Source organism: Takifugu rubripes, chromosome 20, assembly GCF_901000725.2.
Source record: "Takifugu rubripes chromosome 20, fTakRub1.2, whole genome shotgun sequence".
NCBI classification, from domain to species: domain Eukaryota; kingdom Metazoa; phylum Chordata; class Actinopteri; order Tetraodontiformes; family Tetraodontidae; genus Takifugu; species Takifugu rubripes.
In genome coordinates this window covers 6,277,316-6,300,879 of record NC_042304.1, presented here as the reverse complement: position 1 = coordinate 6,300,879, position 23,564 = coordinate 6,277,316, and the positions used below count along the sequence as shown (strand labels likewise).

The window sequence follows — 23,564 nt, the reverse complement described above, 5'->3', positions numbered from 1 at the left end:
AGCGTGACGGGCACATTTACAGCGTTACCTGCGCGCCTTCCCAGCCTCTCCCCCGCCTGCAGGACGACGGCCCTGCAGAGACAGACACCTCAGAACTAGGCTGCCCATCAGTGTGATATAAGACAAATGATCAGCCTATTAAATATTAGACCAGGCTCTGATGACACGAGGCCTGTTATGGCGTCCTTTGCAACAGTAATATGATTGCCTGTGGGTGCAGGCAGGAATGAAAGAGAGCGTGCCGTTCTTGGGAGCATTAGGGGGGGGGTTGGGGCTGTCAGGGCTGATGGGCCTATCAAAGCCGCACAGCTCCCGCGTTAGCTGCAAATACAAGCAGGCCTCAGGATGCAGCCTTTGATCAGGACGCCGTCTGGCTGCTTTTGTTTGAGTTCTGTCTGCAGCGGAGAACAGAGGTGTTGCCACAGAACATCTCCTCATCAAGCTGCCTGAGACGCCCATTGAACTTTGTGCATTATTTAAGCGAACCTTTTCAAAATGGTTTTGATGCTCTGTGGCATCAATAAGATACTATACCTGAGCATAACAAAGTCTGTTTGGCTGCAGAAAAGACTTTAACCAGCCCAAACTTCCTTTCTTGCTTTTTTCTTGTTCATACTTTGTGTCATTGATATATATTTTTAAACAAAACTTCAGATTTTCTAATCGTTTTCCTCTTACAAGACAACAGGAGGGCTCTCATTAGCTTTAGCTAGGGACCACTGAACACACAGCCTGGAGGTAGCTTAATTAATAAATGTGACACTGCCATCAGAACAGGTCCGAGGAACCATCTTTCGGGTTTTCAGCAATGCTCTGCAGGGTCACAGTTGCTCCAAGGATTGCTCTCCTTCTTCTTCTCTCTTTTTGTTTTTGTTTCCAGGGTTGCACGGATGAAAGTGGAGTGGCGGAATGAAGGATGGAGCGATGGAGCTTGTGGTGCGTTTCTGGGGGGGAACTAAAACTGACATTTCCTCAGATTTACTCCCCAGTCATTGAAGATTGTCAGCGCAGCAATCTGCCGTCAGCTGGTCCCGAAACGAAATCGTTTTGAGGTTTAAGTGGCGTGCAAGGCCTGCCCGGGCTTCTCTGCTCCTACTGAGGATGGATTCAGGATTCATGTGTATTAGCTCCACCCGATGTGCCAGAACTGCTCCATCCACATGAAGATCGGGATTTTTCTCTTCCTTGCTTATTCAGCTCATTGCCGATGTTCACGGTCGCCCGTTTGCTCTCTTGGGCGCTTTGTTTCGATTGTTTTTAATCACATTTTTACTCTGGACCATCTTATCGGCGCTGAAAATACAGCTTGGCCTGTCTTGACATTGAGAAGTACAAAGCAGAGATTCAGTTGCCTTCACACATCTCTTTCACTTAAAAACCAACAAGGTTTTTGCTGTACTAACTTGTTATATACCAAGTTAGCCCAGCAAACAACCCCCCCCATAATCCCTCTGCCCTCTTTGCTTCATTCATAATAGATCACCTGCCCTCCCATAATAGATCACCTCCCTCCCTCATTTACAGCCTCTCTGGTCTGCTGACTCCTCTTTTTTGCCCTGAACCCCCCCCCCCCCCCCCCATCCTTCCCCCCCTTCTCCTCAGGTTATTTGTTCATTTAACCCTCCGTGCAGTAATGGCCAGTGACCACACCGAGTTTTGTCGGCCACCTTTTAGTGCCGTGTCAGAGTTTGTGAGGGTCAATGAGCTGCGGCGTCTCGATCAGCATCTGGAGTCCCCCACCCGCGCAGCCTCCCTCCTCCACACACCACTCAGCTTTTCCTCGTTCTGTTGAGCTGTTCAACACTCGGTTGACCGGACGAAGACGTTCGTTCCTCAGTTGTTCGGAAACGTAACAAGCTAATTAGCCGTAGCGCCCCTTAATGGCTAACTCAAACATTGGTCAGCTCACTCCTGTCCAGAGGAGCTTGACCTTAGAATTGACCTTATTAAATTGACGGTGACGGTATCCACATGAGGAAAGTGATCTTAGTCATCTGTGCAGGTGAGTAGTTTAATACCAGGTAAAAGCACGTTCAACCACTCACGCAGAATCGACATGGACCCACAGATGCTTCCAGATGTATTAGGGCTTTGTCATTCCTTAATTCCCTCTTGTTGTTATTGTTGTTTGCAAAAGTTGTTCATTCTGGGCGTCTCTTTAAATAACAGCAGCTGGATGGTTCGGTAAAGCCTTTAAAAGATTTCCAGCTGCTTCTGTTCTCCAGGACAATGCGAGTGCAAGGATTTGTCATTGGAAGAAGGCAGAGCAGCAAATCAACACACAACAGATGTTATTGTGTTCTAAAGTCATTTAGAATTGTCCCGCTGAATTGTGTGATTGCTGACTCACAGCCGCGGCAGCAGCAGCTCTGAGGTGGAGCTTCGGCCGCCATCTTCACCCTGACCCAAAGCCTTGAGTGGAGTTTTAGTGTTTCCACTTGCAGCTCAGATGTTAAATGGCCCTCCAGGGACAGATACAATACTTTGAATTGAATGCACACCACAACATAACTCTGTGGTAAACATGATAACATTGGCATGTTTTTTCTTTAGCATTGCAGCTAGCAACTCCTATTTCTCCTCCAGCCAGTATTTCCTTCCCATTTCCCCATTCAATCCAGATGTGTCTGTAATTTGCCACTTAAAGAGTTGAAAAGCTGAGAGTTCCTCTTTAAAGGTGATGCAGGTCCAGAGGTTGCGTTGGGTTGTCAGAAGTCACAGACTTCGACTCTTCACGTCTTTGACTGTTATCAGTTCATTTTCACTCAGATAACGCTAAAATATTCTTTTCAAGTGAATGCGACAGTGACTCTATGCACATCTATTTGTGGCCCACCGGAGATATTTTAGTACCTCTGCATGACTTTTCTTGTCTTTTGTTACTGTTTTAACATGAAAAAAGTAGGGGACTAATCTGTGTGTGTAATTATTGCTCTGGTTTTCCAGAGCAGCTGATTGGCTGTTCCAGGAAACCATGCAAGGATTATATTCTATCATGCTTTGACTCATTAAAGTATTAACAAAATTTAAAGTACAAAGTCTAAGCAGAGAAGGCTTCTTAGCTCCTAGCTGCAGATCCACTAGAACAAATATGTTTCCTTAATCTAAGTATAATGTAGTGGCTGAACCAGATAAACACATTCACCCAGAGCCGTAAAGCTCAGGGATCGATGGGAGACGTTTCTTTGTTTACTCTATTGTTTGTAGTTTGATTGGCCTCTGGTCATTCTGGGACTTGAGAAGCAGAAATGAGCAAAGACACCGAGAGCAGCGAAGGGGCCGAACAGGCAGAAGGTAAACAGAGCCATCATCCGGCACCCTCCTCACCGTAGGTTTTCTCTCTTTTTTGAAGAGGCCGCACAAATACAGCAGCCGAGAGTCTTGAGCCGGGTCCCGGCGAGTCTCAGTCGGAGCTCTAGTGCCGTCTGAAGTGCAGCAACAAAAGTTTTTAGAGGACTTTTGTGTTCTTTTCTCAACAGCGTGGAGACTTAATCAACCACAGCAGCCATGTCTCCACCACACCGTCTGCATAAATCAGGGCAGGTGAAAAGTGCCCTCCTGGCAGCCGTTTGGGCAACGCTTTTAAAAAAATAAAAAAATCTCATTTGAGATCCAAAATTTCCTCCCGGTGCTTTTCCTCTCGGGGAGGTAAAATCAGTCTGCAACAGAACTGCAGCCCGGGAGAACATTTCTTTTCCAGCATGGCAGCGAACTGGAACAGACGGTGAAAACCGGTTTGAAAGACAATGAGAAGGTGGAATCTGGACTCCTCATCAAACCTCTCTCTCTCTCACACACACACACACACACGCGCGCGCGCAAACACACACATCTTTGTCAGGACTTTCCTCATTATGATACCTTCTCCAACCTAACCCTAAACCCAACCTCAAACAGCCCTTTGAAAATGTGGGGACCAATTAAAATGCCCTCACTTGTTAATAGTGTCCTCACTTTGTTAGAAGACTGCCCATTTGGGTACTCCACGAGAACCCACGCACACGCTCACACACTGGCACACGCAGCCTTTAATGAAACGCAGCTCCTCACGCAGCTCGAGCTGATCAGGACCCTGGACAGCTCCCGCAGCTGCGAGGCTGGTTAATGCACTGATGGCTCGTCACACACAAGCGTGTAAAATATCCTTTCAAAATATCCACTGCTGTTTTTTGATCGCACACAGAGTGTGTATCTACTAGGGTAAAAACAACATTTTTACCCTGAAGAAGCAACTAGCTAAGTGAGCAGTAGGCTACCAGCGGGCGGATCTGTGCGTAAATTCCATGCTGAACAAAGCGTTAATCTCCCGGAGGAGGTCATTATACTTTATTTGTAACAAAGCGGCGGTTCACTGGTACTGCCTCCCAATGTAAAGCAACACAAACTATCTTTTAAAGCCGGATTAATCACTTCTCCGCGGGGTTGCGTTTTATGACGGCCACCAGAACGGCTCTTTGCGCTAACTGCCCGCACAAACGCAGCCTACAATTCCCAGAAGGCCATTGGTTCCGTGCTCAACGTTTCAGCTCAAATTGCTTTTCTGATAAAAGATTCAGTTTTACAGCTCAAGTCCTTAAAAAAAGAAGAAACAAGCTCCCTGCTTGTCGGGTTAATCTAATTTGACAGTCCGGTGCAGGCCGAGGTCACCGCCACGCTGCCAAAAGAGGTAATTCTCTCCCTGAGGTTATTAATTACAGCCCTCAGACAAAAAGACAAACGGGATTATGAGCTGCGAAGGCGGGCAGAGGTGCCAGAACTCCAGATCCCCGACCCCTCGGTGGATATTTGCATCAGGGGGATCGGGCTTGATGAAATCATTTATCACATTAACCGAACGCCGACCGCGGCTACTTCCTGGAGAACGATCTGAATAAAGTTTGGACGTCTGGCGTCAGGCTCAGGACCAGAAGCGGCCCCGTCCCCGTTTCCTAACCCCCCCCTTGCTGTTTGAATAGAGAGCCTGCAGAGCGCTCTTTTGTTCAGTAGCTCTTAGCCGCTGGAGAGGTGAGCACCACTCCGGCGCTCCTCCGTCCTCTCGCCGCGGCTGCTCTCTCGGCTTCAGCGGGGACTCGCTGCTCGCTCCACCGCCCCGATCTTCGCCTGATTCCTCACACCGACACGCAGGGGTGGTTCTTTCACAGTTGCGGGGATTTTTACTCATCCCCCTTCTCTCCCCACGCACCGTTGGATGCTTCCTCTCCTCCGCGCTTTGGCACACTACCTGCACCGAGCGGCGCTCCTGGAAGACCCCGCCGCGGCTCCACATTCCTCTGGATCACACTTTGCTCCAAAGGTGAGTTCCAGTTGCTTTGGTTAGCTTTACGTTCTAGCTTTATGAAGGTCTAAACGGCAAAGTCCGTCACGTAAAATAAATAATAATCAAAAAAGCCCACGCAAGTTCTGCTGATTTTCGTGCAGCTGATAATGAACCGGACGAGCGCGTCCACGCAGACAAAGACCTGAGATCAGAGCTCTCCTGGCACCATTCATCCTTAAAAAACACTTTTTATTGCTCTGCTAGGCTGCAGCATGGCTCCTTCGGTGCTAATTTAGGGATAAATCATGCGCTAATTAGAATAATTAATCATTTAAAACAGTCCAAACCTTTCACAGGCATTCCTTAAAGTCCTAAAATCAGCGTGCGCGCTGCGTCTGTTAAACCATGAGAAAAAGAGGGGTTCTACATGTGAAGATTTCCAGCCTGATGAGGTCACTGTATGTGCACGTCTTTGCAGTGGAAACCCTGTTAGATCCAGGGAAGGCGGGTAGAGATGGAGGGAGCCGCGGGCTCAGGTGAAAGAGACAAATGGAATTCATCCATGAGCCCGGGTAGCAGCTGCGGTCTGTGCGGACCGGAAGCGCCGAGGGGACCCATCAGACTGGAGCAGGTCTGGTGCTCGGGTCCCCGCCGAACACGCCGGAGAGACGTCCCGCTTTTGTCGCGGCTCGAAAAGAAAACAAAGTTGGAATTTTGCTTTCCCCCCCCCTCCCCTCCCTGTCCTCGCTTGAGGACTCGATGGCAGAGTGTCAGATAGACGATGGCAGGGAGAGAAGCAGCGCAGTTGCTCGCGACCCCCTGGGAAATTAAGCAGAGATTCAGCCATGCAGTTTGTGAAATGGTTATAGTCTCTCTCATCTTCTCTGGCTCTTGTTCTTTTTCAGCCCTTTATATTTGGCACACACACACACACACACACACACACACACACACACACACACACACGCACGCACACACGTAGGTCCAGCCTGCCTCCTCTTGCTAAAATGGACCCCCTAACCTCCCGCTGACCCGCACACGTGTGAAGCCGCGTCGTCCTTAACGTGCCAAGCGGAGCGGCTGCTTGGGGAAGCGCGACGTTCCCTTTCCCAGTTGATGTAATTCCACCGTCCGCAGCCATCTCAAAGCGCCGGACTTCATTTGCATTCCACCACTGGCCCTTTGCAAACCGGCCCTTTCTGTCGCAGCTCTTGATGTCACTGATCGCCCAGTTCTGAGAGGTCCAGCACCCAGTTCTAACTTCTTTTTAAGTCTGCCGCAGCTCTGTCTGCACCCCCCCCCCCCCCACCCCTGCAGCTATTCTCTGTCTGGTCCTTCCTCTCCTTGCCATTGTTCTCAGAAGACGCGTCTCCCCTCTGTGGCATTGCCAGTTCGCTGCCCCTATTTTCACATTTTCTGTGTGATGAGGCATCACAATGGATGAACGCTATTCCTGCGGAGCGGGGGTTCATCGCGTCTCCATGGCTGCCGTCCAAATGTGGTCAGGGCCAAAAACAGCTCAGAAATGTTGTCATCACACCTCTGGGGGAATAACAGGGGGAGAAACCTAAAAAATGGGAGGGAGGGAGGTGACAGACTTGGATTTCACAGAATATTCCGCTTCTTCGGCGGCGCTGTGCTGCCACACATTTCAGTAATGTGTCTCTCCCGATTTACCTCAACTTTGCTCTCCGAGCGGAAGACATGGGTGGGCAGGAATTCAATTTTGCACCTGAATGGGGTCCAAGGAAGTGAAGACTTTGCAAACATGCGAAAATTCATATTCTCATAATGAGCTAGCAGCTACCTTCTTTACAAACGCCCCGGAACGAGGAAAATCGTGCATCTGCACAGAAGATCTCTGAGGTGGGAGCGACGCCTAAATGCTGGAGTTGGCAGCTTGCGATGCTCAGAGTCATCTGTCATCCTTTGCGTGCTATTAGCTAGCTTTAATCCCTTTAATTCTAAGCAGAAATGGAGATATTTATGTTTTAATTATTGTGCTTTTCGTTGTAGCTTTTTGGGATGCAGGGGAATGCAGGAGGATTCCTGCAAAGAGGGACTCGTTTTCAGCCCGACGGGCCCAATCCAGTTAATAATCGCAAAGGTTTCTCCTTGATAATCTTCCTTTCGATGATACAGCGTCCGTCTCATCCCGGAGAGCCGCGACTCCGACGCACGCCCGACTTAATGAAGGCCTGGCGCACGTCGCGCCTCTTGATCGACAGCTCTGTGCCCTCTCAAGGCAGCCGCCCCAGATGGAGCGCGGCGTAATTGGGCTGCTGTTAGCATTGCCCCGGCTAATAATATAATAGTCTGGCATCAGCCATATTTAACTAGCCTTCACACCTAGACCCAAGCAAATGAGCAGCTGGGACCACTGGCAGGGCCGACCAAACCCAGAGGGCACAGAGGGAGGAAAGAGAGACAGTTTACCAAAAATCTCTCCAGACACGTTTCTGAATATTCATCGACCCCCCCCCCCCCCACCACCACCACCACCCTGAACTCCTCACACCCCCCTCCCCCACCCAATGTATTATTCAAAGGAAGCATTTTCCCGATTAAATACTATAAATAAATAATGACATCTGATAACCGTTCCTGTCTGCTGAATTAATGACGGAGCCACAATTGAGCGCCCATCAGTGGCTGGAACAGGTGCGGAAGGTGGATTCCCTCCACGCCGCCCCCCCTCACCTCGGCCTTTGCCCCCACCAGCAGGGTCCGTCAGAAAACGCTGCTTTTATCTCGGCACATTTTGGTGTGTGTGACTGCTCCTCTGCTGCTCAGCATAATTCAGAGGTTTTTACGCGATGGAATCGCTTCCTTCCGGCGCTGCTTTTCCCTCTGGTTCTGATCCCAGCACCGGACAGCTCTCATCTTTTCCTTTCCGCCTCCTCGCCCAAAACTCCTCAAGTGTATGTGTGTCCATGGGGTGAAGGGACAACACGGCGCTGAAGTGTTTCATTTGGGCGTCAGTGCTGTACAAACTCCATTTGTCAAAATCGGTTGAGCTGGAACAGGAAGTGCTTGAGAGGCCCACAGATGGTCACTGTTTTCCACTCTCTAGCGACTCAATTCCCAGGGGAGTTTCAGCAGATTGTGTGTACACGTGTGTGCGCGTGTGTGTGCAAGAGTGTTTGGATTCAAATTGGCAACTGGAGCCTCTCTGTTCAGGGAAAACAAATCTAAGGGAAGTAAGGAGAAGGTGCAGGTGTCTGCTTTCTGGAAGTCTTGGATTGGCGGAACCCAACCGGTGTTTTCCTTTTTCAATGATCATTCCGCCTTCGGGTCATAACGGGGGTCTGATTTGTCGCGTTTTGCGTCGTTTCCAGACACCAAGCGACCGAAAGGTCAAAGACTTTGCTCCATGTCAGCGATTACTTTTCAAAATATAGTGGCTGGAAAAGGCTTGTTGGTGCTGTATTCTGTTCTGAAGGGCAAATTTATTTTACTGCGCAGAAGAACCAGGAACACAAAGGCTCCTTTAATCCCCTTTCCTCCCGCTCAGAGCTGTAAATCACTTCTTAAAGTTTGATTTCCACTCTGTGGCAACGCTACACTTGTGCATCACTACTTTTCTTTCAATATTGTGCAGCGTGTAGTTCAATAACAGCAGACTCTGACACCCAACAAGATAACCAGGCTACAATCCCAAGCTGACACGGCGTGATAGCGAAGCCACACGTTCACATTCATTCAGGCTGCGTCAGGATGAAAGATGGAGGATGTGATTTTCAGCTGTACGCGTTTCTAATTTTATAAAAGTTTCTGGGGAAGATTTAGTGGCTGCTGACTCGGCAGAACGGAGAAACTGTCCTGCAGACGCGGTGAAGAGCACGCGGGCTGACGAAAACCTCTTCTGACATGGACTGGAAATGAATTTGAAAAATGGATTATTGGTCAGTTAGAAAACACGGCTGACAGATTTAAGGTGACTTGTTTCAACCCAATGTTCATTTGCTAATTTGATTCCTCTTCCTTTTCTTGTAATGCACATGAATAAAACCCTTACATGTAGGCCAAACGTACTTCTCTTTAAATCCAAATGATCCAGTTCATGAAGCCCGTGCCTTCGGTGGAGAGCGGAGTCCAGTAAGGAAGGCCCACAGACACGGGACAAGACAGATGGAGACACACACATTCAGAGACACCTGAGCAATGGCACTGGTGTGACCTGCAGGGCTCACTATAGGTGAAGGGTTTCAATTGGAGCCCAGTTCAGCCTTGGATTTATCCTCCATGTTGGTTTAGACACCTTTCAGACATCAGCAAATCCTCCCTTCAAGTTGTTGAGCCCCCTCCCCCCGTCCTTCCTCTCTCTCAGTGTGTGTGTGTGTGTGTGTGAGATGCGTAGCGAGGGGGGTCAACAATTATTTCAGGATCGAGGACATTGTGTTTGCAAGTGTAGCGGATTTTTCTGATTGTTCCATTTCCATTTAAATAGCGTGGACTCCCCCCCCTTCTGTGCACAAACAAACACACTGTTGTGTTTCACACTGTGGTAAAACCTAGAAATGAGTCATCATCAGCAGCACGGGTGCATGTTGAGGTCATGATTCCTGGTCACCGATGTAATGTTAGCAAACATTTACGAGTGCTGCTTTGTGCCGAAGCTTTAACCCCAGAATTCCCACAGCAGTAAGAGGAGGATTTCATTTCTGCTCAGATGAATTCAAAATGAACACACTAGCGCTGGTCAGGTGGTCACCAGGTTATGATTATGTGTGTGTGTGTGTGTGTGTGTGTGTGTGTGGGGTGGGGGGGGGACTGTGATTGATTTGGGACTGCTCTGATCGATCACTCGCCACACTTAGCTTAGCTGTTGATCCCTGAACACTCTTCCACGTGTACTCTAGTGACGCTAGTGTAGCTGCAGCTACGCTACCTGGTAGAGTGTAGCGACGAATCAGGTAATTAATTATTGAAAATCCTTTCTGCTTTTGGGGGCTTTAAACCTTTTATTCAATACACCAAACGCCTGCACAGCCACTTCCTCTGCTCTTGCTGTGGACGTGAATGCATCCTTGCACCGTCTATTAGTCCATCTGTAGCTGTGGCTGCTGGAGCCAGTCACAGGTGGTGGCCAGGAGAAGAGTCTTCATTACCTGACACGCACGTACGTGGACTGTGTGAGCAAACCGGTGCACAACTCTGTGCACAACCAGACCAGAGTGAGTGTGTGTGAACCACAGAGGTCAGCTGTGCCCTCCTCCTCTGTCATACACTGCTCTGGTGCAACACGTGCGTGCCTATTAAACACTTGTTTTAGCCCGTCTCTCATTATCTGCGTCTGTCCGCTCCATCCACCCTTTACATTAACATCCCATCAGCAACAGCACAGAAAAAAGACCACTTACATGGGGAATTATAGTGCTTTCTATGCTTCAATTCATGCTGGGATGTGTGTTCTCAGAATGCTTGGCGGATTTTGTCATGCACACACGCACACACACATCATTTTATCTCATATTCCTATCTTTATGAGGACTCTCATCGATAAATGTTAGTTGTGGAGACCGCCAAAGTTGCCCCAATTTGCAAAAATGTCCCGACTTTGCAAGTATTCTGTTACTCCACATGGAGCAAATACAAAGAAACAAACACACACACACACGCATGTAAACGCTAGCAGAGCTAGGGGCACCTCAGACAGTAGAGGATGAGTCCTAATTGGGTCTCAGTTTGGCGTGACCTTCATTATTTTGACAGAGGGGATCAGAGGGAGACGCCCGAGGTTATCTGCTCTCCAGCTCCCCAAAACTCCCTTTCCTCTCCATATCAAACTGGCCGGCCCGGCAGTGCAGGAGGCATCTGCGAGCAGCCATTAGCTGCCTCCCTAAGCTTGGCTAAGAGGGCTACAGCCTCCTGTTCCTTGTTCATGCCCTGGTGGTTGAGCTAAAAAAGTAACAGGACATTCCAAAACCCCAGCCAGCTCCGATTTACCAATAAGTGCGTTTCCATGCGCAACTAAGTTGAAAAACACTTCTCGCTCAATTGGCGTGTATCATTTATGCAAGCAAAAAAAATTGTAATGGGTGGATTTCAGCTAGCTCCTCCTTCCCAGGTGGCGATTTGCACTGTTTTACTTTGTTGTTCTTGGGACGCACCAGTCACACCAATCCATGCGTTGCCATGGCTCGCTAGGTTCCTACCGGTTTGCTACCATACAGCAGAGTGGTTCTGAATGACTCAGTGGAACGCTTCTGTTTCCAGGTCAGTAGAATCAAAGTGAAATGTAGAAGCAAACAGGCCAGCTTGGCATCCATCGCCTTAACACTGAGCTACCTGGGGTTGGGAGCTCCATTCTGTTCAGCCTTCTCTGGGCCAATTTTCATCAAGCTGAGGCATTTCTGCGCATTTTACGCTGTGGGGTTGCTCAGGAGTTGAGTTTGGCACCTAAGTTCCTGAGAAAGGAACTTTTAATGCTTTTGGACAGTTTAATGCTCCAGACTTTATGGGAACACTTTAGGGGCGGCCCCTTCCTGGTCCAACATCAACAGCAGGGCACAAAGCATGGTCCATAAAGACATGGATGATGGAAGAAGCCGACTGTCCTGTCTGATCTCAGCCTGATACAAGAGCTTTGGGATGAATTAGAGTGAAGACTGTCAGTCAGGCCTTCTTGTCCAACATCATTGTCTGACCCCATATGTGGGCCTCTGGAAGAATGGACAAAAATGCCCCAAAACACGCTCCTAAACCTTGAAGCCTCCCCAGTAGAGCTGAAGCTGTTATAGCTGCAAAGGGTGGGTCCATATCACATCAAACCCTATGGCTTAAGAACGGCACGTCACTGAAGTTCAATTGTGTGAAGGCACACAGGAGAATTCTGATACACCTGATGACAGAAGACAAGCATAGATCAGAGGGAAGAGGAGGAAATCAGTTTTTCTGTAAACAAATAACTTGATAAACCCATTTGCTTGATGCCTTTTTAGGCAGGAGTTGAGGCTCCTGGGGGGGCGGTTGGCTTGTCCTGGATGTAACTAGGAAGCAGGGGGCCCTCCCTCCACTGTGCGATAAGCTATAGAAACACTTTGCATATATTTATTGCCGAGTTGCCAGGGGAGCAACCGCGGGGGCGGCGTTTCAACGGGATAGTAGATTACTGCTCCGCTAAACTGCGTGCCCAAGACTACGCTCACGTGCTGCAAACACTGTTAAACCCCAACACGAGGAAATCACTCTCTTTCTTCCCCACAAACATCTCGCTGAATGCGGCGCGTCAAGGTCACAATTGCGCACCCGGCACATTTGAGAGGCCAATCCCGCAATCACGCTTCCTGATTACGCCGTTTAATCTCAATCAGGGGGCTCAGACAGGACACCTTCTCGGACGGCCCATCGCCGCACGTTGCAGCAATCAAGGCATTTGTCACCCCGCGCGGTGCAGCACAAACGACTTTAATTTTGCAGATATTTCTCCTTAAACCAGACTGCCTGCTGCACAAGCCGCTCAAGATTAATGGCGCTGGTTTAAATGCAGGCTGAAATTAGCATTGTAAATGAATTCTTAAGATGTAGATTTTCCATGTGCCATTGATGGATGTCTGTTCTCAGTCCCCTCTGTTTGCTGATAGACCCCCCCCCCCTTCACCAACCAGGTTTGAGTTTGAACTTAGCTTTATTAATTCTGACCACCGGCGTGGAGAGCACGCCGGTGGTTCCGCCCAGGCAGCTATCGCCTCGTCCGGAACACCGGCGGCTTAGGCCACTCATCAGCCCACTGCTGCACGGCTCGGCGGGCCTCCCGGGACATCATCTCTGTGCGTTGGCTGCCGGATAAATGAGGTGTTTGCTTTCTTTGGCAGAGCTGTGCTTTTCATAAGGTCAGCGAGGGAGGTTTCCCCGGGGAAAAGGAGCTCCATCGATGCGATTCGGAACTCTGGAAGTTCTGAATGTGTCTGTGTGTGTGAAAAGCCTTTTAGGTTATCCTGCTGTTTATTTATTGTTGGGTTTTTTTTTTAACGGTTCATCGTAAACACAGTTGAAAACAACTCTTGAATTTATCCGAACTTCCTTGCTTATTCCCAAACCCTGATGCCCTGTGGTGGTTTGCAGCTTTCTGTCTACAGCTGCTCCCCACTTTTCTTGTTTATGCCCAACAAGCTACAGCCAGACGCTCCACATATCCAGACAGCTCTGATGTTCGTGGTGCGGTTCGCCACTGAGCAATTAGCAGTCAAGCTGTGTGCGCTTCAGGTGTTCTTCAGACAATAGGAACAGAAAAACTCACCCAGTCGCGTTGCACGCTGATTTGGACAGGAAGTTATTTCTTTAGACCGCCCACCCCGTCTTCACTGCCCAAGAGGCTGGAATATGAAGTTTACCTGGAAATGCTTGCAAATACATGCACGAGATAACGATTTTCACGTGATCACATCATCCTGTTTGAGGTATATGTAGTACCAAGCAGATAACTTCCAATTAATTCCCCTGGGTGATCATTTCCTTTGCAGCTGCTAGCCAATTAAACCATTTCACAACACGACAGAGCAGCGAGGAGGAAAAAAATCCTCTGCTTCCCGGAGCTATGTCGGGTATCCTGGTGCCCCAAAATAACAAACGACATGTCACTGTCCCCCAAAACAAAGCTGTATTCCAAAAATAGCTCTACATCAGCAGAAGCTGATGGATGAGCTCACATTTCGGTTTCTGACTGATCTGGCAGACACTGAATCTTCTTGACAGTTTCTAAATTCTTTATCTTTATAGTTTGATATCACTTACACATGCGTGGATTTGAGTGTTTTTAGGGTGGGGAAAGAGCAAAATGGTGAGTGCATTATCTCATCCTGGCTGGTGAAGTGTTACTCCACTTCACAAGGAGTAAAACGAGTGATGTGTGCGGGGGGAACGCTCCCTAAATGGTCTGTGCGGACAGATCGGACCACAAAACTCCTCCCAGAGAAGACAGGTGGGACTGAGCGTTCCCTGACGCCACAGAAGCACAGAGTAAGGCCGCCCAGACGTTCCCTCGCACATCTGCCGTCCTCAGCAGATTTCCCTCCCTAAACTGGTGTTTTACTGTCTCTTTTCCCTGGCTCCTCCCTGCATCAGCCCTCCAGTAATCCATTTATCCACCGCTCCACATTTCCTCCTCTTTCCGCTCCTTTCAATTAAACCCTCCGGCTGATGCTTCACCTCACAGAGCTCCCGCCGGCCCCGCGTTGCTGTGCGAGGAGGCGCGTTCTGAATAATCGGCAGGTGTTTGTTTTCCCTGGCATAGTAAACACCGCGTGATGACTTAAATCGGCCCCGCCTGGGCCCCCTTCCTCCGTGAGAGAGGAGCCTCGATGTTCCATTCGTACCCCTCTCCTCTTGCTTGTACTGGACTGTTGACACTTGCTTGTTCTAACCCTTTTCCCCACTCAGTTATCTCTCTTGGTCTGCAAGTGTAGCAAGTCCTTTTATGACTGTTAGAGCTCCTGGTTCTGTACATCCAAGCCCACACAGTTGATACCATTTCAGCTGATTCACCCAGAGAACCCAGACTCATTTCCCACTTAAAGATATTAACTGTTTCTTTTGCTTTTGTATTCAACGCTGCTGTTTTGGAGATGTCACTTCCTGTCCAAGTCACATGACTGTCAGCTGATCACCACACCAAGAGGTTTAGCATAAGTTGTATAGGGAGTTAACAAGTAAAGGTCAAACATAAGGGCACGTTTTGGCCATTCAATGTGTTTGTGACACTTTTATGGGTAGATGTTAATAAGACTCATCATGTAATCTGATTACATCAAAACAGATTACTGCTATTGGTGTAAACCAAAGATTAGCAGCAATTTCTGGGAGAAAAACCAAGACACTGCAATCATTCTACAATGATTTGGATCATCCTCACTTCCTGCATACGAAAGCAAGCAAACAAGCAACAAACAAAAAACCACAATAAGAGCGGAGCTGCAACCTTAAACCTCCATCTGTCACTCAGTTGATTCGTATTTGACTCGCTGCTCTGCACCACCGCTCACACACTTCATTTCCACCATCTACTCCTCAGAGAAGCGGCTCCCCACAGGGCGCTTCACGCCGCTACGCAGCCGCCTCCCCCACCAGGCGGCATCAGACATTTCTCAGACCTGTACATGTCAGAGTGGAAGAAACAAACAGCTACGCCATATGCTGTTTGAGTTTTGTTAACATATTTGTAGAAGAAAAGAAGCAAGTGAAGCGATAACGTGAACCGAAACCACCTGACTCGTGTGTGCTGGTGCGCCGCCAGGAGTCGGGTGAGAACACCCGCGTCACGTTTCTGTCTGTAAACGGAGGAGTGGAAACGGAGCCAACATAAATCCTGGAACAAACTGGAAACAAAGCGTAAGAGTCCGGCTGGAAGGGTCCGGGGAGAGCGCGGCTTTACAAAGCCTCCACGTCGAAATGCTGCTGCTGTGGTCGAGAGCGGCTCCGTAGCCAGAAATTAGCAAATAAAAGTGTTGTTTTGTGTTTTATAAAATACAAAAACCGCACACAAAATCCTTGAGGGAGGTGAAATCAAGTGCAGCCAACAACAGCTCCCGACCTGAACGCTGCATAATGAATCTTTCCACAGGATTTGTTCTATTGTTACAACACGTCACGAGAGGAGACGGAATAACAAGATGAACTGATAACGCCAGGAAGACACGAGCAGTTTTAATATGCAAGGATCTGGTGACACAACTTACAGATGTGAGCCTGGAAAAATACATTTCTCTCAAATTAGTGCCGGGAGGGAAAAAGTTAGATGGAGGTAAACGAGGAGGCTGAGGTTGTAGCTGGACGAGACCGTTTAATTGGACTGCTGTCCGTGTCCCAGAACACAGCAGGGGGATTGATTTATTGACTCAAGCGTGTCCAACTCAGCTGTGATAGGTGGTGATGTGGCCCTATTCCAGTTTCTTAGGTTTGGATCTTTTCCCAGATGACCACACGATCAACAAACTAACTGGCCCACAGCAAACGGCTAGCACGAGTAGTGAAGGTTAGCCGGCAGCGCCCCACTGGCTCCGGCATGCGTCACAGCCTTTCCAGCACCGTCTACTTCTTCTTCTTCTTCTTCTTCTGGTCTTTGGATCCAACGCTGGTTTTGGTCAGATTGGGGTTTAGTTTATGCAGGCTTAGTTTGACTGTCTTTCAGTCTGACTTTATTTGCTTAATTTAGGTCAGATTTTGAGTTGCACTTTAACTTTGAGATTTTCTCACGTAAATGTGCCCTTCCTGCTAATGTGCTAAACAGCGATAAATGTAGCGAACACATGAGAGTGTGTCTCCTTAGGACTGCCTGCTGAATATATTGCATTAAGCAAGCCTTTTTTGGGGGGGGGATAAAAAGAATTTTGCGCATTTCTTGCCATTTTTGAAGTCTCTTATAATGTAAGTCAATTCTCCCTGGACCCGCTCATGGGAAGGTCATCCATTCTTTTATCACCTTGGGATGCAGAAGTTTGGAATTTATTATACTTGGGGTTTAATCAAAAAGCAATTTCACAGCTTCGGCTAGTTTAAAATGCAGCTTTGCCGCTTTTGACAAATACAGGGGGAAAAGATCAGCAGCTCTTGGCTGATTACAGCCAGATTCTTTCTATTTTTATCACTTGTAAGGATTTATCATTTGTGTCTCTGCTAAAACGCTAAATCTCTGATCCCCCCCCCCCCCCACACACACACACACACAGATGCACGTGGTCCTCCTCCAGCTAGCATCTGTGTCAGGTTACCAGGGTTACAGCCACGTTGTTGCTGACACCAAAGAGATGCGACCTTCCACGTGGTCAACATATTTACATGCGCTCGCGAGTGGTTCTGCAGATGCAGCTGGTCTCGAGTCGGCGTTTGAGCAAGACACACATGCACAGCTGTCACACGGAAAACACAGTCGCGCTCCTGCAACTGAATATCAAACCGGCTCTCCTCAATGGTTCAGACTGCTCTAAAGATGCTAATGTACCTCGAGATGCTAGCTGATCGCACTGCGTCAAGGTCCTGATGGACACTGGAAAGCCTCAGCCGTCCCGCTTATCAGACATTTCATAAAAACAAGGAAATAGACTCTCGCTGAGCTGACAGGAAAGAATAAGCGATTAAAAACGAAACCCGGGAGTTTTGCGCTGCGTGCCGGGAAAAGGCGAGATCGCAGGGTGAGCGGCAGACAGTGCTCGAACAGTTGGTTCCGCTGACAGGACGGCATCCATCAGAGCCTGATGAGCGACAGCAGGCTCCCAGAGAGACAGAGAGGGAGCAGTCGGCACAAACACACATGGACTCACGCATTTACCAGAATGCTGGAAGTACTCTAGTATTAGCTTTAGTAGTAGCATCAGAAGCACTGGCGGTCGTCCAGTGTTTGTAGCCACTGCACGCAGCTCCGCTCTGTATTTCCACCACAGTGGTAATATAGCAGGGCTGCTAAGAGCCTCCGGCTGTGTGTGCTCGTGATGAGATGTGCAATTAGCTAAAGCAGCCTGACAAACTGCTGCAGGTGCAGAGACGGCTTTACGGGCCATTCCAGCCTCCCCAATTCTAGTTCATCACACATTCGATCTTTATCTCTATCTGAAGGCCAGGAGCTGCATCTGAAGCCTCTGCACAGATGCTTTTCCCTCTAATGGTCTCATTTTCGAACTCATATTAAATCTGTCAAGGTGGGCCCGGGCGGTGACCGCAGCAGTGAGGATGTAGGAGGGACCTCAGCTTGATGATCCAGAGGCTTTTGCTTCAGGACTCCAGGTGGAAGAGGTGGAGGTTAGAATCACCAATCAGGCTAAATGAGCACCTCGATTTATTCATGAAGTGACGCCTGGAGGGTCTCTGGGAGGGACACAGAGAGAGGATGTGTAGAAGATGCCGGGGTTCCTGTGCGTGGGTTTAAAGGGGTCTGAGTCTGCCAGGACAGATTTCAGAGATCAGCAGGACAGAAAGATGCACAGAAAGAGAGAGAGAGAGACTAGCATGAAGATGTAAGATCCCTGAAGTAATAAACCAAAATGTGTCAAGTTTCACTCTTCCATCTCCAGAGAGCCGCTCCCAGGTCATTTATTGGCGGATGCAAAGACAATATTCAATGTAGCGGCATGCCGGCTACAATTCTCTGCTTGTGAGGTGACCCGGAGACATTTTGTCCAAGATCCTCTAAAGAGCACGATCAATCTCGATTTTTTTAGCTCTGTCCTCCTCTCTCTTCCTCCCTTTCATGCCACTCTTCAGGTCTTCTCATTCTCTCGCTCGCATTGATTTCAAGGCTGCGTTTGATCCTCCATAAAGCCTGTGTATCCTGTGTTCCTGCGCTGAGTAATTACGGCGCGGACTGAGGGAGGTTACATCGGCATACCAGGACTCCTTCTCTCTGATATTTAAATGGGCTGCTGGATCCGCGTTTGTCATCAGCTCAGCTGTGCATGTGCGTGTGTGTGTGTGTGTGTGTCTACGTGGCGCCTAATCTCTGATTTAGAGTATCACACAGGAAAGGTATTAACATCGGCTGGGTGAGAAATTAGAAACGTGGATGATTAATTCCCAGCAAAAGAAATTAAAGGGTGCTTCCCCGCCGTCCCCCTTTGTTGCAGGAAGTGGATCCGCGTGCGCGATGTGACTGACGGGGGCTGCTCCGCGCCGCCATTGTCATGAATAATCAGCAGCCTTCGGGGAGATCCGCGCTGCCGTCGGACCATCAGATAAGCCCCAGAAAGGCGGCAGAAAAGCATCACTGCGCAGGATTAGCAAACAAATGCAGAAATTAGCAAAGTTTTCTTTTTGGATTTGTGCTGATACCTTCCTAAATCGGGGCGACAGAGCCGATGTTGACATATCGGGAGGAAGCGGGAGGTTCGAGTGCCTTCTCATCGTGGTAGAAAAGCTCCCTGCTGCCGTTCTCCCACTGTAAAGCAGGTTAATTTGCTCCCAATAAAGGACTAAATGGCTTTATTATTTTACCTCCAGATTGGAGCCCCTTCATTTTGCTCCCTGCCTTCCTTTCTGAGGGCTGACTCAGCCGACTCGGCGGCCGGCTGTAATTTTGCCTATTTAAGTGTTGGGCCGCCGGTGCTAATCTGTTTCATTACATTAACTCAGGCGATGAGAATCGGGAAAAGGGTGCTGAAAGCACAGCGTTGTCCCTTCCCCCGTCGACTCGCCGGGGAAGCTGCTCACAGATGTCTTCAGAAAACACCCTTGCGGATGTTGGAAAGGAGGATTGCGCGGACGGATTGCGATCAGAACGCGGTTTGGGCTGCAGGGGAGGCGGCGGAGATCCAAGAGAAGTCAATTTCTGATCAGGGCGCTGCGGAGCCGGGCTGATCAAAGGTCTGCCTGATGCAGTCTGGCCTCTTTGTTCTCGTCTTGAGGGACGGGGGAAGCAGAGGGAGGGGGGGGGGGGGGGGATGCTGTGGATGCTCCGGTTCTCCTGGGTGGTGTATGAGGAGCACGGATCCAGGAGCAGTAAACAGCAGAGCCGCAGCACAACAAGCTGAGAATATACACAGCTGATGCTCTCCGCTTCCTCTCCGCCTCTGAGAGAGGCCTGCCAGCGCCAGGAAGATGATCACTGGGCTCCAGACTGAGTCCGAGGATTGTTCCTAATTATTTTATGCCGCCGTTTCAACCGTCTGCTGAAATCCAATTATCAGGTCCTCTGTGTAGCGTACAAGATCGGAGAAACGACAAGGGGAGGGGCCGATTGGAAGGGCTGAGCGAGCATAATGGCAGGGAAAACAGTGTTAAACAGGTGCTTAGAAACAGGGTTATTTTGAACGGGGGAGGCTGGGGCCTTAACAGCCAGCACGGAAGGAATTAAAAGCAGGAGGAGATTTTATTTTAAAGGTTTGAGAATGTATGTGCAGCCTCCATCCTAAACACTTGGCAGTCTCTCTGCAGCGTTGCACCAACGCCCTGACCTCTGCACCTGCGGAGGAGGACCCGCGTTCTCGTTTCTGCCCTCTTTGACAGCGCGCATTTAACATGCCGATAGGGCCGCCGCCTTCTCAAAGCAGCGTGCGATGAGAACATTGATAATCCTCTGGTGTCCTTCATAAATGCAGTAACACGGGCGGAACCAAACCAAGAACTCCAACACACCATCGAGAATCGACAGTATCAACTTGTACTAACACCTTCCTCTTCCCCATAATTAACACCAGTCTGTTATCACAGTCTACCGCGCTTCCTACGAGGTACATTCTCAGGTGTTGGAGGGTAGCAAGCAATAATTTGCTTCATTAAATTTGCTAAATTAAAATAATTTGTGTTTTGCTTCATAAAAAGCTGCTTTTGCACTGGTGGTGTTGCTGACGAGGGCCACACTCTCTAATTGATACACGAACAGCCTCCAGCGGCCTTAAAAAGTAGGTCTGACGTGGCTGATTGAGTGGCTGGGATGGATTTAAAGGCTACAACCCGACGATGCAACAATGCAAGAAAGGAAGCTTGGTCCTCAGCTCCTGTGTGTAAAGAATGCTAAACTCGAAACTTTTGTGTTCTTTGGGGAAGGATGAGCAGCAACAGTGTCAGAGTGTAAAGAAGCACATTGTTGATTAAGAGCCACAGCCCTGACAGGCTGTAAGCTAACGTCTGCAGACTTGGCTGCAGGGGTGTGACCCACGCCGCCTGTTTTAAATTGATCCCTTTGGTAGCTAGCTGACTAACTCTTAATGACACAGCAGAAAACAGCCTGAAACTAACAATCGAGCGCACCCCAAAGTGAACTGCGCCCCTCTGTGTGGGCTCAATTTGTGTTTGGCCGCCCCAAGTTGATTTACCGGTGTGCCTTCACGCGCCCTCTGCACATTTGGCCCACTCCAATTCACATTTCCTCAGATTTGCTGCTGAATCTAGATTTAGGTAGCCCCTAAGTTCCCGAACAGATAGCGCTGGGACCGGGGCAGAGGCCAAATAAATAAGTAAGTAAACCTTGGCCCGAGGCAGAATCATCAGTTATGACGGCAGCAAATGACCGTGCGTGAGAATCGATGCACCTCGGGGATCCCGGTCCCTCTCTATCAGAGAGCAGCGGCTCAGGCTGAAGGACTGACAGCGATAAGGCTGGAAGCTGCTAACGTGCATGCAGCCTCTCCTGTCACGTGCCAGTTGGGCCGCTGCTTATTCAACGTCTCCACACTTCCACAACCTCACGCCTCTCCTCACACCTCCCAATTTGCACCTTGTCTCCCCCACACCCCCGTTTTCACAACCCTTTATCCATTCTGGGTTCATAATTTAATAAGAGCAGAGGAAGCTGGAAGCTGCCAGGGCCCTCAGCACATTTGCCTTTTCTCTCCCTTTGCTTCTCGCCCTCAGCGCTCCCTTTCAGCACTTGCTTTGAGTGATTTCATCCCCTTTTCATTCTCGCTCTTTCTCCCTGCGTCACCGTGTCTTACGTGCTCTTTCCTCTTGGCTTTATATGTTTATCTTATGCAATCGGGCCTCTCTTCTCGTCTGTGCTTCCCCATTTTCGAGTGATCTTGCTCCCGACAGCAGCGGCGAGGCAAGCTTGATGATTCTTTACGATGAACACTCCTCTCTTAAATAAACCCTGCTGGGGCCTGTCATCACGCTGTGAACCATGAATAATGTCTCCACGCTCGTGTTTGTGCGAGTGTGTGTGGTTTCAAGCGTATTGATCATGAAACACAACAGAGACGACGCTCATACATCTTAACGTGCTCCGCGCACTCGTACCTGTCCACAGGCGAAGCACCTGGATGAGATAAACACTCAAGTCTGCAAAACGAAAAAAAAAATAAATAGGATGAGCATCCCCTTTGGGTTGAGGAGGAAAAATGATGTCTTTTGACACCTCTATGGGCATAAGAAGGCCCTGTTGCTAACGGAAGGTAACGCTCAGAAACCTTATTTGCGTCCCCCTGCTGATGAACGTGCTCTGGATTTCAGACTATAGAATTCATGTTGGCTTCGTGTTAGGCCCCCGGGTAGGTTGAGCAGTTACCATCACCATGGCAACTGCCGTGTATGCCATTTAATGTCCGGAAGTGGCTGGCTTCCTCCGTTTCCTGCAGTTATCGCCTCTGACGCTGAAGTTTTAAGCGTCATATTACTAATGAGCGAATATTGGAATTAAATCTGACCCTTTCGAATCGTCCAGACCTCCTCACAGTTTGAGGAACGGGTCGCAGGTTCTTCCCCACCAACTCGCCACGTTGAAAAGCTTCTTGGAGTGATTGTTCGGTGTCAGAGAGCCGCTATATTACGTCGCCACGGAAGCTCCCGGCGCCACTCAGAAAATGATCGGTCATTGAGGTGTGTTTTCAGTGGATCTGTAAGGAGGTCGATTTTTTTCCCCCACCTTTCTCCTAAAAAACCCCAGCTCGCCGTCGACAGCGCGTGCGGCGCTATTGCCCCGATCTATAGCCCGCCGCATTCAATCATACGGGGTGATGGGGTGCAGGGCTGATGGGGCCCATTTACCAACTGGCTCCCAGGTCTTTGACCCGCCATGATTCACCATCCCCGCACCGGTGACTTTGATTAACCGAGGAGGATTTACAGCTGGCAGCCGGCGGCATCTGTATCTGATACTGTACATTCACCCAGAGAGGGGGGGGTGTTGGGGTGGTAGTTGGGGGGGGTAGAGGAATAGAGAGGTATAGAGCAGACAAAAGGAGGAATGGGGAGCGGAGATTGAAGAGGTGTCTCGCTGACTTCCCGGAGAAATCCGTCCCTTTCTCAGCCCTGCTGTTCCCAACCTGATAGAATCCTTTCAGCACATCTGTGCACAGCTGTCGGCCGCGTGAAGCGGCTGTGGGGAGAGAGAGACGCGAAACCTGTCTCCAGCCGGTCTCCCGTGTGCTTCTGATTGCACTCAGTGATTTTCCCCTCTTATTTTATTTAATTTTGTTTCTGCAAGGGGAGAAAGGAACGACATGATTTTGGTTTTCGTGCCGATTTTAAGAACCACACGCGAGCCAGATCTCTGCGTCTTTTAATGCCACTCTGGTGCTTCCGGTGCTGTCAGGGATCGTTACGAATCCGTCTGGGACAGTCGGGCATCACTGTCATGTAAACATGCCAAGAAAGATTAAAAATCTCTCCAACATATATCTGATATATTATTCAGTTCTATTCCTCTCTGAGGAGTTGCACACTGTTATGACAGATTTATTTATTTTCAAAGCTGAGTCAAAAACCTTCAGGAGAGAAACATAAAAAGGCTTTTTTCCCTCTTGGTTAGGGTTTGTCTCCAAACTTTGCTTTTCCTGGTAATGTTTTTCTTCTCTTTTATATTAATATCTGGGCGTTCGCTCTCTCATAGACATTTCTACTGTCCTCCCTTTTATAGATCGATATTCTCTGTTAGCCAACAGGTCAC

General features: G+C 49.0%; 1 protein-coding gene across 1 annotated transcript in view; it reads left to right on the top strand.

Annotated features, from left to right (window-relative positions):
* The first annotated feature begins 4,975 nt into the window (after positions 1–4,975).
* The window catches only part of ncanb (neurocan b), a 98,335-nt gene continuing 79,746 nt past the window's right edge, over positions 4,976–23,564 (top strand). Inside the window, exon 1 of the mRNA XM_029828536.1 lies at positions 4,976–5,293. The gene's annotated coding sequence lies outside the window, so the exon portion shown is untranslated. The remainder of the gene's footprint in view (positions 5,294–23,564) is intronic.